This window comes from Microcebus murinus, chromosome 24, assembly GCF_040939455.1.
Source record: "Microcebus murinus isolate Inina chromosome 24, M.murinus_Inina_mat1.0, whole genome shotgun sequence".
In the NCBI taxonomy this organism is placed as follows: Eukaryota; Metazoa; Chordata; class Mammalia; order Primates; family Cheirogaleidae; genus Microcebus; species Microcebus murinus.
The window spans coordinates 24,287,600-24,305,940 of record NC_134127.1 but is presented as its reverse complement, the minus strand read 5'-3'; the positions used below and the strand labels follow the sequence as shown (position 1 = coordinate 24,305,940).

The following is an 18,341-nucleotide window of genomic DNA, read 5'->3' as shown; positions in this document are numbered from 1 at the left end:
CGGCACTCACTCTAGCCTGGGCAACAAAGTGAGACTCTGTTTCAAAAAAAAAAAAAAAAAAAAAATTGGACCTTTCTAACACTCAGTCTGTGTTGTTCCTTCACATCCTCAATTTCATCTCGTCTCTCCCAGACATCCCCAAAGAACTTCACATCCATAGCTAAACTCTTCTGTTTCTCCTCTTGAAATGGCTCATGCTAATCAATTTTACCAGCAGTGAAACATGATGACAAAATAGATTCTGTAGGATGTACTTCCTTAAAAGCAGGCTTGAATTCTAAGGTTCAGGTCTTTAAAAAGAGAGTTCCTTAGACCCTTGGAAAATAAAGTCATAACCAGCCTCCTCTGCTAAACCTCCTTGCACAAAACATTGGGGAACTTCTCTGGCTCTCACCAAGAGCCCAGCCAATTATACCAACAGCCTTTCTTTGCCAGTGGCTGTCTGTCTCTTTTGCTCTTTCTTCCTTTCTTTCTTATTATTTTTCTTTTAAGTAAAATGCCTTTAGCTAATATTTCCCGAGCACTTGCTAGGACATGGCATTGTGTGAGTGTTTTTTTATGCATTGTGTCATTTTATCCCAACAACAACTCAGTAAGATAAGGTATGACTTTTATCCCTCTGCAAGGGAATCTTTAAAACTGTGGGGTCCTGGCAGGGCTGGGCTGAGCCCAGTGAGCAAGTCAACAGACTCTCCAAGTTCCCCCAGCTGAAAATTCTGCCTCTTGCCGTCTAGTCCCTCCTCTGGTGGCCTGCAGGGTTGGATGGCTCTTGTCTTTGATTTCTAGCACCTAATCAATAACTCTGTGGCCTTGGACTAGGAAGATAGTTCACTTCTCTGGGCCTCAATTCCCTTATCTTATAGCTCTAAGATTCTTCCAGGTCTCTGACCACCCCACCCACAATGGGGACAAGACTACAGGTCAGCTAGGGGAGGCAATGCCCCCCCTACCTCCTTTCAAGCTCCATTACTATGGGAGTTTCTGAAACCCTGAGGATTGAAAAACTTCCCCCCAGGAGGAGTTGATCTCTGCATATCTCCCTATGTCTTCATGTCGTGGCTCTGAGGCCCATGCTTATTCTGCTATATGGTGTCCCCTCTATGGTGGAAGGGGACAAGGGCCTGGCAAAACCGGCACCATTTCAGAAGTGCCAGGAAGGCACCCTCTGTCTCCCCAAACATCCATTGGCCACCTGCTTAGGGGTTCCCAAAATGCTGCTAATGGATGCTAAGGCCTTTTTAAAATTCCTTCAATAAGCACAGTGAGGAGCCAGTTACCTAGTTGAGATCTTGCCCTACATGCAGATTTGCAGAGGAACCAAAAGGGAGCTTCTTTGGCAGGAGGAGCAGAGACCAGAACAAAGAGAAAAATTGGAGCTAGGACCCGGAAGGCAGGAAAGCTCCTCCAGGCTCCCTTTACTAGCAAGGGAGGAATTAAGCCTTCGATGGCTTGCCCAAGGTTACCATCGGTAGCAAACCTAGAACTGGAACCGCACCTCCTGCCTCCCAGACCACACAGCATTTTGCCAGCATCCAGGCTCCTTTGTTGGTCAGGGAGCTCCCCGGGTAGTTATTGCAGTTGTTGACATACGAATAGGAAAGGATTTGGAATGAAACGCCCTCTTTTCCTGTTCTAGGGCAGCTCAATCATTTAAAAATATATGTTACACAGAGAAACAGATTCCATAAAAAACCCAAATTCTCATCATTCCTTTTTGAATTTTCTCCAACCTTTTCCACCCCTTGTTTTGCATCAGAGTATCCATGCACCAAAAAACAGGAAACATCTCTGCCAAGCAAGGGTCTTGCCCTACCAGCCCTGCTTTGGGGCAGCCTGCAAGCATGTGACCCAGAAGGAACTGGAAGTACATTCCCCTTGATTTACAGCCTGCCAGCCCAAGAATCTCCCCAGGCATTCTGCCCCCAACCAGGCCGCTAAGTCCTAGAATTCTCTAGCCCCCTCCTGCCTGAGCCTCGCCCCACCCCAGGTGGCCCAAACAGTATGACTGTTAAGATGCTGTTTAAATGCAGAATGTTATTATCACTATATATCATTCTGATCGGCTTTCTAGGTCGTCCTGAGGATGTCAGAATGATGCAAGCCAACATTTTTATTATTTAGGATACAGTATACTAAGTTTATGTTGATTACTCTGAGTATCATCTTTGAAAGATAACTAGCATTAAAGTGTTGATAATGTCCCACTTTTGCAATCATATTTGCATAGCGTACAACAGAGTTTAGCAGGGGAGAAAAAAATGATCATAAGTGGTGTTTTTCATCTGCTCTGTCAGCCTCACCCGGCTTGTTTCAACTGGGTCCATGAGGCAGGACAAATGCTTACCATTTTTTTTTATACCAGCTTTACATTATATAATGTTCTCCTTCCTTCCGGGGTGCCTGCCTGCAGCTCGGAGCTGCGATGGAAAAAGCAGAGTGTTTGGAGCCAATCATCCCTGGATTCCAATTCCAGCTTAAGCACTTGAGAAAGTCATTTAACCACCCGCCACCTCTTTGTAAAATGGGGTTAGCCTGGCTGTGAGATTGCAGATAACATAAGAAAAACATCTACCTAGCACCGTGCCTGGCACAGAGCTGCCACTCAGTGGCCCCCTTTGTTTTTAGGCTCAGTGTTTTTAAATGCCTGGTTACTGCAGTTTGCAATTAAAGATTCCAAGGAAGCCAGCACTCCCCGCACTGCACTTCCAGCTGAGGAGTCCTTGGCCTCCCAGCAGAGTTATATATGCAGATAATCTGTTTGATGCTGCTGAACACAGAAGGGACACTGATTTTATTTTATGAACAATAGTTAAATGTCTCCTGAGTGTCGGCTACTGGGAAATAAATATTCTAGATTTCATCTATTCATTCATTCATTACAAACAAGCTATCCTCCAAACCACCCTTCATTCTTCCTTTTCCCCTCTTCCTTCTCCTTTTTTACTTTTTCTTTTTTCTTTTGGTACAATCCCCCAGGCTTACTACACTCTTTTTGCCCAATTGGATGCTATTTTTCATTTTCATCTTGTCACCACCTAATGTCCAAATTTATTTAAATCAACCTCAGACACAATCCTACAAGATATGAATCACATTTGAGGGTGTTTTTTTTTCCTTCTGACTTGTCAGCTGTCTCACTCATGATTGACAAGATTTCCATTTCAGTCATTTCTACTAATTCTGCTTCAAATCTGTATATTTAATGAACACACCAATTGGCTCCTCATTATTCGTTGGGGCCATTTTTTCCAAGTGTAATGCACTGATTTCAGAATGTATAGTACATGGTGGCTGCCTCTAAATGGAATTCAAAGGAAGCTTTGTCCAGTTTGCCTAAAAACAGGGTCTGGCCCATGCATAGGAGCAGCATTCTGTCCCCTGGTGGTCTCATCCTTTCTGGATATGGTCACTGTTTTCAGGCTCCCCTCAGACCCTTAATCACAAACAGGGCTCTCCTCTTTGTAAAGGTATGTTGAATTGTCTATCTCTGCACAAAGACAAAAAAGAAAAACAGATAGTTTTGCCTGCACCAAAAACCCAGTCCAAGTGCTCCAAAGCAAACACAATCTGACACATGCTAAAAATTGCCTGGAGCAGTGGTGAGTTATAGTTCTTCTCCCCGGGGCAGATAATTCATTAGGAAATAGCCCCATGCCCTGTGCAGCAACTGAACAAAAATATTTATTTGTGGTCATATCAGATGATAAGGGGAACAGGGTTTCTTTTGGAACAAGGGGGGAGGGAGACCCCTGCAGCCGATGCCCATCATACGCATTGCAAATGATTCATTAGCCTTCATCCTGTAATCTAGGTCAGGGAGGGAGGTTCAGCGGAGGGCTTTTAAATCCGCTCCACGGCTCAGGTTGAATCTGCTTATGTGAAGGCACATGAAGCAGACAGTTACACCGTGCTGGGGCACTCTAAGGGGAATAGAAAAATGCTTTCACCTGATAGAGGGACCTTTTCCTGACCCGGAGAGTAATCAAAAATAAAGAGGGTTGTACTTGCAGACGAATGCCATTTAAATACGTGCACACGCACACACACACACATACACACACGGTACTTTTCTCCAAGCTTTCTGTATTCAACTCTTCAGGCCCTGAACACAGTGTCTGCCAGATAGATCTTTCAAAAGGAGACAGTATCTTCCAGACTCAGTGGATTCCTTTTAAAAACAATAGACTCACACGCTGTTCGTGTTGGAAGGACGTTAGACATCCATCCACTCACATCGAAGGAGAAGAAATGAAACCGGAAGGAAAGTGGCTCTCTCCCCCAAGGCCATACACATGTCCGACACCATGCCACCGTCTATTTCTCTCTGGGTTTTTAAGATTTTTTTTGTACAAAATGAATAATTTATTAAACAACGCACAAACAAAACTAATTGACGTGGGGCCTGCCACCTGATAAACTGAATTTGTGTCAGGGACACTTGATGTGTGCCTCATTTTTCCCCAAAAAATGACTGTGAAAGGACACTGTGTTTGAAAGGATAGCTCTGTCTTGAGGGTTCCTTCCTCAAAACCTCTTGTCCTTGCTTTAATGGGATTCTTTTCTAGACATGTCGTGCCACTTAATTCACTTGGTCAAAGGCTGTGACACTTTTGGGTTGCTCTTGCCCTATCCCTCCAAGGCCACAAGAGGCTGGCGGGGTGTGTTTTCCTCAATATGTTCTGAAATAATTGCAAGAAATCAAAATCTTGAGAGAAATTTAAATAGGAAAAAAATTTGAATGTCAACATTCAATTCAAGCAAAACATTAAAGAACTCACTAGGGTTGGCAATTTCTTTTATTTCCCAAAAATCACAAGAAAACTTTTAAAGTTCAAGTATGACAGGAGAAAAAAATTATACTGGCAAGAAACGAAGAGATCTAGGTTTTGTTCTTAACTTTCCTACTGGATTGGCTTCAAATCATTCGAGTGATATCTAGAAACCATTTCCACCTCTCTGGGCCTTCCCTTCCTCATCCATACGAGCAAGAGGGAAGCCAAGTAGTCTCCAAGGTTCTATCATTAGCTATGCCACCCAAGTAATGCCTCCAAAATTGCTTTTTGCTTTTGTGTTTTGTTTTTGAAAGACACAGGAACTGCAGAACTATCTCTAGCCATTTCAAAATATGAGAACTGGCATTAAAGGAACACTTCGAAATCTGCTAAATCTATATAAAGCTTTCAAATAAAGTAGTTTCACTATTAAAATAATTTTCCAAAATAATGCTGGAAATCTTTGGGCTAAGAGCTTACTTATGTAGCCAACCATCTAACCAATACCTCCCCCTCCAGCCCCTACCTCATTTCACTTTCTAGATTGATTTGTGAGGTTTTTCTCCCTAGCTCTCTTTCTATTTTTAAAACATTTGTTAAGGCCTGAAGAGGACTCGGAGTGAGTGTACGTGAGCACAGCCGAACAAGCCTGGTTCTTGTCGGGCCTGAACCTTTCCCCGGGAATGGAGTTTTGTGTTCCGTTGCTCCAGCCACAACTGGAAGGTTATAGAATATTCTATTTTAGGACACCTTTAAAAAAAAAAATGAGAAGCCCATTTGAAAGTGCTGCAGAATGTTATTTTGATTTCTGCCAGAGAATGAATCACTCCCCCTGAATGCAAACACCAGCAAAGAATGCGTTAGAGGATCCGCCATCATATTAAAAATTAAATCCGGCTGCATTTCATAATGGGCTTTCCTTTTTAAAGCACGGTTTCATCTTCTTGCTGTGGAAATTGCGCTCTGATGACTGTTCTTTATGGTTAACACTGAGGCATCGGCTGAGGTCAGAACCCTGCTTCTCTGAACAGGGGACCACAAATGTCACTGACACATGGCACGCCTGGCAAATAATGTATTTCTTCCCTGTGTCTTCAGCTTGCCTCTAACGTCATGCTTGGGGTAAGCTAAAGAGAGTCTACTTCGCGGGTCTTCCTTCCTTCCTTTGGTGGGACCAGCAGGAGGCATGCAATTTACAATGAATTCAGAAGTGCACCTCTTTTGATTTTCGTTGTTGTCTTTATTTTAACCTCCAAGAAGAGAGAGATTTAACTCAGTTTTCACCCCAGGCTAAGCTAATACTTAGGTCATGTCTGAGCCCTCTGGGGAACCCCTGCTTTATACCATCCGAGGGGCAATGGTGTCTTTTCACGTGGAGCGGCACAGCTGTCCAGCCATATGGGCCCCAAACAGCCCCGTCAATCGGATTTGGGGAGGTTTTACAATATAATTTCTTAACGTGTTAGTATTTGGGGTGAGCTTGATCGGGAGCAGAGACAGCTCTTAAGCCCAAGGATTTAGGCTTTAAGAAAACCATCACAAATGTCCCAGCATCCGATCAGACTGGTTAAAAACAGATATGAAAATCTGGATTGGGGGAGGGGAAAGGACTCCTGACCCCCGCTGGAGAAAGCCCCAGGGGTATGCTCTAACTATTAATTCAGCATCAGCAGCTTTTTTTTTTTTTTTCACCACCCCCCCTTGTCTTTTCTTTTTTAACCCGGGCTCTTCATTTAAGGCGTTCCCACTCAGGCCTGCAGAGCCTGTTACAAAACCATCTCTCTCCTCCCCTCCCCCCATGCCGCAAGATGAGAGAGCGAACACCCCGCACTGCAGCTACGGGCGCAGGAGGGACTGCATTGAAACCGTCCTCCATCTAAACAAAACCAGGGCCTGCAAGAAAGGCCAAGGAAAGGGTAGCAGCGGCATGTCCTGCTGTCCTTCAGTCCAGACCCACTGGAACTCACTTCGCAGCCCCATCCCTCCGTGTGGATGGAAGGGGTTCAGAAACTATCTGCGAAAGGAGTCGTAAGTGAACAGAAAACAAATAGTCCTGAATCTAAAACCCGTATCAAAACGCTGGAGGTCTTGAGCCAAGCTACCGCCAATTTAGTTTCTGCACCAGAAAAGTGTTCTAGCTTGAGGGGGACGTTCTATGAATGGTAAGTTTTCCCCGGAAAGAGCCCAGAGGATGGCTTTCTCCAACCAGCTACAGTCTTCAGAAATTAAGTCTTTATTGCAGGGATCTTCTCCTTCTCTCCCTCTGTCTCCTACCCCTGCCAAAGCTTTCCACTTCTTGGAATTGACAAAAACTGCTTATTTTCTAAGAGTCTAAGTGGTGCATCGTTGGAAGCAAAAAGCCAGAGCTGAGGGGTTTCCAGGTCGCTGTTCTTCTCTGGGGCAAACACCCCACAATGGACCAGAGCCTCGAATCAGGAAGGGCAGCGCCCAGGGTCCCCATTCGTTTGGGCCGAGCCCCCCCCCCCCCCAGGACCACTGTGATTCCGGGAATGCTGGTTTAGCTAGCAGGGCTTGGTCCCCCATCTATCATGGCCCTGAATCCGGTGCTGCCCAAGAAACACTTCGATTTTTTCTAAGTCATCAAAGAAGCAAAGCTGGAGTCGGAGAAGCAGATGGGCCCTGCGTGTGCGTAGAGCGCCCGGGTTGGGGCTGACCCTTTGGACAGATCGAAGACTGCTCTTTGCAGGCATTGGGGTTTGTGTTGGGGGGTCGGGGTATGTCTTTGCATTTTGCTCTCATGGGCAAATTCATTCTGAGTCCTTCCTGAAGGCCAAGCTAACCCTGCGTTCCCGGAAAACACACAAACACCGCCGCAACCACCACAACAAAAGGCGCCTCCCTGAAGTGAGCCCCCAAGTCCGCGGGACCGGTGGCGGCCCGACGTGGAGACGCACTTTTGTGCCTCTCTAATCTCCAGCGTCCATCTGGCCCCGGCGGGCGCGGGAGGGCGGAGGGCGCCGGGAGGGGCGGGGCGCGCGCACGCATCCAGGGGCGCGGGCACGCGCGCCGGCTCTCCTTCACGTTCACCTTGACTGCAGGGGGCGGGGGCGGCACTCTCGTCCCCCTCCCCCCCACCGCCCGCTCTTCTCCCCACCCCTCCCCCGCTGTCCTGCCCAGACACCAGCCCAGGGCGGGGGGGCGGGGGAGGCTGCGCGGGCGCTCGGGTCGCCGCAGCGCAGTGATGTCAACCGCATCCGCCGCAGCCCCCCCCCCCGCCGCCACCCCCCGGCCTCGCCCGCGCGGCGGCCCGCGGAAACCCCAGGCCGGCGCCTCCGGCCGGGCTAGGAGCGGAGGGCGTGCCCTGAGCCCCCCACTCCGTTTGCCAAAGCGGGAGAGCCCGGAGCGGACGCACCGCGGGGCCGCCGGGGCCCAGGGGGGGCGCGGAGAGGGGCGCGGAGACAGGTGTAGTTGGACGGCCGGGGCCACCGAGAGGACTCTGCCCCCGACTGGTGCCGCCCGGGTGGCAGGGAGGGGGTGGCGTGGAGGGGGCGGGGGGCACGGGCCACTGCAGATGCGACGGCGCTGGTGGGCACGGGAACGCTGTCCTTTCTCCCGGGATAGAAACGGATAAGCGGAAGCGCGTGCGAGTGTGGGGTGCGAATCGCCACCTCCGGCCTTGGCTTTCCCGCTCTTCCGAGCGCTCCCACGTCTCACTTTCCCCAAATCCGCATTTTCCTTGGCACAGCCCTGCCCGAGCACGAAGGAGGGGGAGGTACCCGGGGGCAGTGAGAATGACGCGTGCTGGTGCAGAGGGGGTGGGGCTGCGGGCCGCGCTCTGTGGACGGGCTCCTAATCCTCTGGTTTTCGGAACCGTCAGCAGATGTGGCTTCTTTTAGCTGAATAATCCGTTAAAGGAATAATAATTTTGTAAAAAGGAGATCGCCCTCAGCCGAAGAGGATGGCGAACGAGATTAAGGCTTGGTAAGGATAAATTAAAAGGCTCCAAATTCTCTGTCCCCTCTCTGCCTTCCTCTCTACCCTCCCCCTCCTCCCCCACCCTTCCCTCCCCTCCCCCTCTCTCCCCATCCCCTGCAATCCGCGCTCGACGCGAGTTCACGCGCAGGGCTGGATTTCCAGGCTGCACCGCACCTCGCGCTGCGCGTTATTATTCATCCGAGGGTGCTGGCTCCACAACCTTTGCCTCCTGCGCTCCTCTCCTCCCCTCCGGCCGCCGCCGGCAGTGCGGTCCTTCCTGCACGCATGCTCTGGCTCACCGAAGGGAGACTGAATTTTTTATCGCGCTCATCACCATCATCGCGATGCTCCTTATCATGGCTTTATCATCGCCTCCTGCCTGGTGACGCGACCACCAGCGCCGGCTCGCCGCCCGCCCGCCCCTTCCCCAGCGAGGGGAGCGGGACGCGCTCAGCCCCGCGGCCGCTCCCAAGATGCTCGCCTCCTCTGCCTCCGCGTCCCTCCCGTCCGTCTGCATGCACTTGATCTTGCTCCCTTTTATTTCGGTAGATCTCCTGCCTTGGGTTGGGCTGGCTGAATCGCTGGGGACGGCCACCAGTCTCTTATAACGGAGAACAAAAAGACGAAGACCCTGTGGGGACGCCGGGACAAAGCGCCTCCGGCTTGGCGAGGGGGACCGCAGGAGCGCTGGCTCCGGGCACGCGCGATCGCTGCTGAAGGGCGTCCGCCCGGCGCGCGGACCTCTGCGGGTACTCAGATTGAATTTTGTGTGTCCTTTTGGCATGCTTTATTTAACAGCGTCGGTGTTGGGGGTTGTTGTTTAGATTTTGTTTGTCTTTTCTGGGAGGGGTAGCGGAATCGTGGGAGATCCAGGTGGACTTAACTTGGCTTTCCGGCGCCCCTGCCTCGCCTTCCCCAGACACTGGGGGTAGGAAGGGGACCGGGCGGGCGGGGGGGGGGGGTCTGGAAGGCTTAGGAAAGAGGAGCCGGCTGCTGCCAGGAGGGCTAAGGGCACAGTGGGGCGAGGTGGAGGTGAGTGAGGGCAGTCCGGCCGGAGGAGGACTGCGGGGAAGGCGTCTTCCCCGACCCACGCCACCTTGGGTCCGCAGAATGAGTTTAGCTGGGAACGAGAATCTGGGTGGCTGTGGGTAGGCGCTCTGAGAAATTGGAAATTGATGAGAAATTGACATGTCCGTGTACGTGTGCGTTAAGGTGCGGACTGGATTTGTGTGTAAACAGAGTGGAGAGGTGCAGGGCATAGAGAGGGGTCTTAAAATAATGTCTTATTGTCCCTTTGGCTTTAGGGACTCTCATCCTCTCTCTCCCTTTTTTTTTGACCCGGGGATCCAGCCGCATTATACACGAGTGACCTTTTAAATCTACGTCCACCCTTTACCTGGTAAAGCCCGCTGACAGTTGGGGGTGGGGTGGGGTGGGGAGTGTAGGGGTGTTCTCTCTCTCTCTCTCCTCCCTCCCTCTGTCTCTCCTCCCTCGCTCCCCCCTTCACTCTCTCTTCCTCCCTCCCACCTCCCTCACTCCCTCCCTCCCTGCTGCATTTTGCATGAGCTATCTAGGTCATTAGCATTTTAGCGTATGCAAGACTTGACAAAGCTGACGAGGGGCCAGATGGGCCTCGCTCTTATGGGTTTTTTTTCCCTCTCTCTCTCCTCTCCCTCTCCTTTCCTTTTTCCCCTCCACCACTTGGGACCCGAGCGCGAGGACTGCAGCAGGCGAGTTCCGGAAGGCTGATTCCCGAGATCCCGGCCCCGGACCCGCAGCCGCCCTGCGGCACGCCCGGACCCCGCCGGCGGCGAGGTAAAGGCGGCGGCCGCGCGCCCTGCCCTTGGCAGCGGCCGCCGACCCCCTCTGCCCGCCGGGTCCCTCGTCCTCCGCGGCCCCTCCCGGCCCCCCTCAGTTTCCTGGGCAAAGCCGAGGGCGGGATGGGTGGGCAGGGTGCGCTCGCTGCGCTGGGACGAGGTGGGGTTGGTGTTGTTTTTTCATTGTCTGGAGCTGCAGGGGCGGCGAGGCGCGGGGAGAGGGGCGCGGGGAGTCGGCGTAATTAACACAGGGGAGGCACCCCTCCGTCCCCCACTTCCACCCACACCTCCGTCCCTCCACCCCCTCCGCTTTGCAGGAAAAAGCCTGGATGCGAAAGGATGGGGAGAACAAAGAGCCTTTGGAAGACGTCGCCGTAATCTCATTGTGTGTGTGACGGGGGCTGCGGTGGGGAGGGTGCTGTGGTCCTTTCCTCCCGGCGCTCCCCGCCCCTCCCCTCCCCGCTGTCAGTGCGCACGCACACGCGCCGCTTTTTATTTTTATTTCCCCCCCACCCTTGGTTTTCTCTTCCATCTTCTCCCCATCGCCCGCCCCCCTTCCTTTCTTCCACCTTTGCCTCCTTCCTCCTTTCCTTCCTCAGGAGAAAGGCCTCTCTCTCCGTGTTCACAGCGGACCTTGATTTAAATGTCCATACAATTAAGGCACGCGGTGAATGCCAAGAACGGGGCTGGCTGAGCACCGTGGGTTGGCGAGGGCCCGCCGGCACGAGCGCCCGAGCTAGCGCTGCGCCCTCCGCGGACCTCAGCGCGGCGGCGGCTTCGGGGCGCGAGGGCAGGGGCGCGGGCTGCCCTGCACCGGAGCCCGGGGTGGGAAGGTGTGCTGCCCGGGACAGACTGGGGCTTAGCGCTGCAAACAGGCTCAGGCCAAGAAACAGAAGCTGACTGTGGCAAACCGATCTGTGCAGGCGCAGATGCGGTGGCGCGTGGGGAGGGGTGGCCTGGGAGCGCATTGCGGAGAGCCTCTGTGTGTGCATATTTTTTTCCTCTGGGCTCGGGATTCATTGTACGTGGGTCAACACCTTCCTCCGTGGCTGTGTTTTTGTCCTGGGTTTAGTTTTGTTTTTGTTTTGTTTTTTGGTTTGCCCTTTTTTTAAAAAAGAAATAATCTGGCGGTCTAGGAGACTGGCAGACTGCCCCGGGCCCTGGACTGCGGATGTGTCGTATTCTGCTTGAGGTTTGGGAAGAAGTAGGGGGGAGCCCGGGACGTGGGAGGGGAGCTGTTTGTCACCCTTCGCGGTAGAGCAGTAGGCACCTGCCAACCTTAAGGAAGCCGCTGGGCTATGGTGGACAAGAAGGAACAAGCTCAGGGGCTGAAAGCCTGGCCCCCGCTCTAAGCAGCACCTCGTGTCCTCCTTGTGGCTGTCACTGCAGTTTCAGGCGCTGATCCAGGAGCTGCAGAGGAAGGGAGAGGCGCAATAACCTACATGGACCCGAGGGAGGGACACACTCCTTTTAAAATGTGAACAGAAGGAAAAACAGAATGTGTGCAGGTGGAGTCTGAGGAAAGACTGTTTGGAAAGAGGCTGCCAGGGAATGGAAAGAGTTAAGCCTCCCTCCTCCTGAAGACCCTGCTTCCCAAATCAGGCCTTCCTCCCTGTCCCTGGACCCTGAGCAGCAGCTGGTCCTAGAGCCCCCCTCCCTGCACATCCCCCCATACTGGGCCCTCACAGCCCCATCCCATTTCCAGCTCTGCATTAGCCAGCCGCTGCAGCAGCGATGGTGGCCAGACCTAAGCGCATTAATTTCCAGGTGAAGATGGAGGAGGGGCAGGTCTCTGCAGCAGAGAGAGGCACAGAGAAAGGAGGCCAAGAACTAGCTCTTGGGGGAAGCTTGCTGTATCCCTTCTTCTGCACATGCCAGAGGCCTGTCTTTGCAAGGTCAAGGCCATAAGGGATGCTTAGGAGTTTGATTTGATTCCTGGCGCAGTGATCAAGGCCTAAAAGCATCCAGGGGAAGCCTACTGAGGACCTCTTTCCTCTCCAAAGCCTAGTGTAGCCCACTAGATAAATGAGTATTCAGTGATATTTTGGATCGGTACCCCTCCCTAGCCTCATTTCCTCCCAAATATTTATTCAGTGCCTACTGTATGCAACAGTGGTGCAATTATTACAACCGAGGCTCTTCATTCACCCTCCTAAGGGAGTGTTTAGAGTCAGACAGATGGAGGTGAAGTGTGCCACACCCCACCTAGATACTCCCAGAACCTTCTCTGGGTCTGCAGAATGTGCCACAGCCCGCCCACCCTGCAGAGAGAAGGCTGCAGTGCACGGCCTGTGGCCTGCAGGTGCTGGGCTGCCTCTTAAGCCCCAGAAGGCAAGCTTGGCAGCAGGACAGAAAGGGAGAGCAGCCTCTCCCACCCTGAGCCTTAGCAGGGGTTGTGCTGCATGAAAGGCTTTGGGAGCCATTGCCTTCAAAATATAGCTCCCTTGAAACTAGTATCCTCCTGAGTCCCTGTACTCCCTCTGCCCTTTCTGAACAGGTCCCTGCAGAGGACAGCAGCGGGCCATGCCTCACTGGGGTATAAATACCCTTGCCTCTGATCTCTCTGCTCCCTGTCCAGGCTGCTGGATGGTTCTTTTAGGCATGGTTGTGCCTCTGATGACCAAATCCTTGCCCCACAAATGTCCACATTAGCTAGCCTCTCCTCAGTCACCTCGGCTGTGTAATTCCTCCAGACATTACTGTGCCCTTCACTGATTGCCCTCCGGTAAAATCTCCAGATGCCTCTGCCAGTAATGCCCCTTTTAGGTGGAAAGCTGACATGCTGCTTCTCCCTGAAAGCTTAAACCTCAGGCACCGTGGCCAAGGCCTGCCAGGTTTCTGCTGCAGAAAATCTATGATGGGAGGGGCTTTTTGGTTTTTTAATTGCTTATGTAAACTCTTGTTCTAGAAAGACTTAATGTGTGTGGGAGTGTTTGGGCTTTGCTGGGTCTGTGTGCGTTGGCGTGGGGACCTACCTGTGGCCACCAGTCTCGTTACAAAATGCATGTTTATGTGGGGCTCACATGGCTGAGAATGGCAAAGAGGTGAATGGACCCCTTTGCACCGTGTGTACCCATGAGGCCCCTTTTGTGTTCCCAGATGAGGTATCTGAGCAAAGGTGAGCCCTTCCCTTCCGTATTTGGAGCCTGCCTGTGCCCTCCCATGCGTAGTTATGCCAGGAACCCAAAAAGTCCTGCTCTTCCAAGGCATTTAACTTCCAACATCATCTTCTCCCCTATGTGTCTATTTGAGCCCCTCTAATTACATCCTGTGGCTTAAATGAAAGGAAAAATATATAGTTCTTAAAAAGGAGGGCGCGGGAGAGGCAGTTTGCCAACCGAATTCGCCAAGAAGGCCCAATCGGCTGATCTATGCCACCATCGTCACACATGGTCAGGGTCCTCACATGAGCACATATGTTTCTTAAGGTAACTGTACCAGATACTTTTAAATTTGGGAACGTATCCAAGGAAAAACTGGTAACATTCTTCTTTCCTCTGCCAGAAACGGCCCAGATCTCTTTTTAAGCGGAAAAGAAATTGACTCTTTAACAGAGGCAAAGGTAAACTGTAAGTTACTTCTATTTCCAAGGTTGGGGGGCCGCTTTTGTGAATGCATGAGGGATTTTAGCCAGAGAGCTATTTGGGAACCGGGTATGTCCTCAGCAGACATGCGCCCATATACACACATGCTTACACATCCATTTTCTTGCATGACAATATCGGTGCATCGTATTTAGAGGAAGGCATTTGACCACAAAAAATAAAAATAAAAAAATCCATCCGTCTATACTGACTCCACAGGGAAATAATTCTTTCCCTCTATTGAACTTACATAATACCCCCCCCCCATTCCAACCTGAGAATGGAGTCCTCTGGGGGCAGCTGCAAAACGTTGGCTGGGACAGATGGCACCTCCCCTTCCTCATCTACTCTGTGGGTGGTTTTCGAGAGTGAGTCAACACGGGCTGGCTGAGTTGAGCTGGTGGTACGAGTGCTGGAGGCTTAGCTGGCTGATTCACGGTGACCAGCATGTCAACAACAACAACCATGAGAATGATGGTACCTAATAAAGATCTTTTTTTTTCTTCCAAGTCCCATCTACCATTCTTTCATTGGGTGTTTTGCCAAGTCTTACTCAATTTGATTTCAGTTTTTTTTTTTTAAAGAAAACATTTAACACTTCATTGCATCATACATGTAGACCTGCAGCAAGAAAAAGGACTTCAGATGGAATTTATTCGAGGCAGTGTGCTCAAGGCCATGTGCACTGCTTTGTCCTCTATACCGGTGTGCAGAGACCTCAGAGCACCAAATTTAGATGGCCTCAAAAAAAAAAAAAAAAAAAAACAGGCCTTATTGAGAGCAAAGAATGTTCCAGGTCAGAAATAAAGAGTCAGCAACTCTCAATAGGTTCACATTTTCGTTTTCTTATCCTTCTGCCTTTTGTCTTAAAATAGGCAGGTTACCGAGAAATAAGGGCCTGGATCATGGCTGCAAAAACCCCAAAAAATAAACTTCGGGGCTCATTAGGGCCTTCCTCAAAATTATACGTGGGGTGTGGGGGGATTCATTTTTAATTCACATGCAAACTGTTTCTTACTTAAACGCATATAAAGTAGCGAGCCCTGGGACCCAGGAGGCAATACTTTGGCTGCAAGTTCATCTTGCTTCTCTGTGCTACGTTCTCAAGGAGGCTCTGCCCCGGGAACCGTGGAGGTATGGCTGTACCTCTGCCCCCGCAGGGTGGGGCCCCGCCCAGGCCTCCTGGTGGCCTGCTTCCCACCCTGCCCAAGCAAGGCTTTCTCTTCTTGTTCTTCCAACATACCGAGTCGTCTGCACTGAGCAAGGCGGAGATGAACAGGCGCTGGTTTCCCTGTTCGTTCTTGCTCCCTGTTTTCCCAGCCTTGATTTTTTTTTTCTTTCCCGGATCTTGCAGACTTAGGACCCCTGAGAGTTGGGTCACCCCGCGTTGCCCAAAGCTTTGGGCCCATCCGAGGTGAGGTGCGGGTAGACAAGGCTTCGTCTCAGTCAGTCCCATCCGGGATGCGCCCCAAGCCACAGTCGGTGGCACCAACAGCAGGGCTGGTCCCTGGGAGGCCACACGGTTCCCACCTCGGTGCCCTCCAATCTCACTCTAGCGCCAGGAAGACACTACAGGGCCAACGTTAGAGATTATGATGGAGTCTGGGGTGGGAACCAGGGCAGGTCAGGGCGGGGTGGGTCCTGAGCTCTAGAATATGGGCTGGGCGAGAGCCAAGGCCCAGGGGAATGAAATGTCCCTCTCTCTCACCACCCCAGCGCTCTGGGGCCTGTGCCTCTTCCCCCCTTCTCCAGGCCTCTCTCCCTCACCTCCGGCCTCGATGACCCCCCCCATCCCGCACCCGGAAACCTCCCCCAAAAAGCCTCAGAACATTCGAGAAAGAGAGGCAGGCAGGTTGGGGTGCAGGGAAGGGTAGGCTGGAAGAGGACCCCGCCCTGAACAGGCGCTGTGGCCTTCCACCCGCAGAGCGCAGGAATGCGCTTTAGAGGTGGGGCTTTGAGGGGGAATTTTTATCCTAGGACCCCCTCCTTGACTCCCCTTTACACTCAGCCCCCCACCCCTGCTCTATCCTGGACACCTACGGTGGCCTGGCAGGGGCAGGCATCTTCCCCCAGCACCTTGCCACCCCAAACGCCCTCCTTCCCCACCCCCCAACACTCTATAGAAGCTGAAACCAGGACAGAAGTTCTCAACCCAGAAGGAAAAACAACACATTCCTCCCTCAGCCTTAGCGCTAATCCCAGATCGGTCGCCAGAGGGGACAGAGCCGCTGAGAAGCGAGTTTGCAGGAAGATGCAGGATGCTCTGTTGTCGTGAAACCCCTTGCCAATGCGACAATGACAGACACGGTCTCTGTTTCCCAAAGAGTAAATTTCTTCTGCCTCCTCGCCTGTTAGGCCCGCCAGCCGCAGAGTCAGCGGTGCGAGGGGGCCTGTGCCCTGAAGTAACCTCCAGAACCCTGGCCTCAAGGTCACGGGCAGGCTGACCTCTAGGGGCTGCAGGTCAGGACCAGGATGGTGCCTGACTTAAGGCTGTGCCACCAAGAGCTTCAGGGGAGGGGCTTCCCTCCAAGCCCCCTCCCACACCGCACAGATTGGTGTGGCAATATTTATTCCCATTTAATTGAGACACTGGTTTAATTTCAGTTTGCTTCAGCTGCAGGCCCAATGGGGTTTTTCTGCAGCTCTTTCCCCCAGTGCCTCTACAGAAACTAATTGCTGTTAATATCCAATTTTGGCTTTATTATTCGTTAGCCAATGAGGTCGCCCATCGCAGGGGCCGCTTGCTGCTCCCTGCCTCTGCCCCTCTGCCGAATGAGCTAGTGCGGCGCCTGGCTCCTGCCTCTATTCAAACTCTCCCCTCCCCGGCATGATTTACTGGGCATCTCGGGCCCTTGTGTTCGTTTGTCCCAGCACCGGCCAAGCTGGGGGAGGTTTCTTGGAGGCTTTTCCCCCCTTTTGAGGGAAACTTTTTTCTTTGTAGTTGAAGTGAATAATTTCTATTTTTTTTTTTTAAATGTGAGTTTTTCCACCCTCTCTTCTTCGCGATCTGCAGGCTTGCTTTCTCCTGAGCCATTTTTGAAGCAGCATTTTCCCGTCTAAAGGGAGCCTCGGCCTCGGGCTTCCCTCCCTACATGCTCTCCTCCTCACCCCTGCAGGGGCCCAGCCACAGCCACCTTGGAGCTGCGGCCACATGTATATGTAGCTCTCAGAGACTGTCATTTCTCGTTTCAAGGAGGGAAACTTGAAAAAGCAATTGGGGCAAGGCACCATTTGCCCGGATGAAGGCAGCTCCTGCCTCCTCCCCACTGAAGCCCTGGAAACCGCTCCTGCCTCCAATCCCACCAGTTGGAGCTGACGCAGGTGGGGGCCAAGTGCCTTTTAAAAAAAAAAAATGTTCTTTTGCCTTGTTTTATGTATGCCTTGAGTACACTTCCCATTGCTGGCGCTCTGGAAGCAGGAAAATAAAAGCGAAAAATCACAACGGCGGCAGACGGGCCTTCTTTGTCCGCTTCCCTTCCTCCCTCCATTTTGAAACGATGCTGTCAAAGCCATAACGGGCCCTTGCATTTCCCTCCAGCAGTCCTATGCCACCTGCACAGAGCCAGCGTCAGAATGGAACGGCGAGAAAACAAAATGTCACAGCAGCTGGCTTTGGCTGTGGCCTTCCCTGCCACCTGGAAGCTCCGCCCCTTCTGGGGAAGCTGGAAGGTTTTTCCTCCTGGCCTGGGAATCCTATGGTCAGATTTTCCGTAGGGGGGAAGTGGGTGGTGAGGGCTGGGACGTGGTTAAGAAGGTGCCTTACGCAGAAGGCTCGATAAATACCACCCAAATTGGATGTAATTAAATTAGCAGCAGCTGCCCTACTTTTCCTGCAGAAAAGCTACAGTTAGGCCTTAAGGCCTCTTGGGCAAAGGCTAGTTGGAGTGGCGCCCTAGGAAAGGGAGGACATTCAGAATTCAGTTTCTGGTTCCTCTCTGGTCCTCAGCCCTGGCTGAATTCATCCAGATGTGTGGAGTTTTGTTTTTCAAATAGTTCGTGCAGGCCGGGCAGGGTGGCTCACGCCTGTAATCCCAGAACTCTGGGAGGCCAAGGCGGCCGGATTGCTCAAGGTCAGGAGTTCAAAACCAGCCTGAACAAGAGCGATACCCCGTCTCTACTATTTTAGAAAGAAATTAATTGGCCAACTAATATATATAGAAAAAATTAGCCGGGCATGGTGGCACATGCCTGTAGTCCCAGCTACTTGGGAGGCTGAGGCAGGAGGATTGCTT

At 51.8% G+C, this 18,341-nt stretch overlaps 1 long non-coding RNA gene across 3 annotated transcripts; it reads left to right on the top strand.

The window, feature by feature from the left end:
• The first annotated feature begins 8,326 nt into the window (after nt 1-8,326).
• On the top strand, nt 8,327-18,262 carry LOC105877148 (uncharacterized). Of its 3 annotated transcripts, none has more exons than XR_012914688.1 (5): nt 8,327-8,714; nt 9,258-9,457; nt 10,013-10,107; nt 10,422-10,523; nt 10,843-18,260. It is a non-coding gene; the product is annotated as an uncharacterized LOC105877148 (long non-coding RNA). The 3 variants fall into 3 exon arrangements; XR_012914687.1 differs by having other exon boundaries at nt 10,059-10,107; nt 10,843-18,259; XR_012914686.1 differs by having other exon boundaries at nt 9,258-10,107; nt 10,843-18,262.
• Nucleotides 18,263-18,341: the final 79 nt, after the last annotated feature.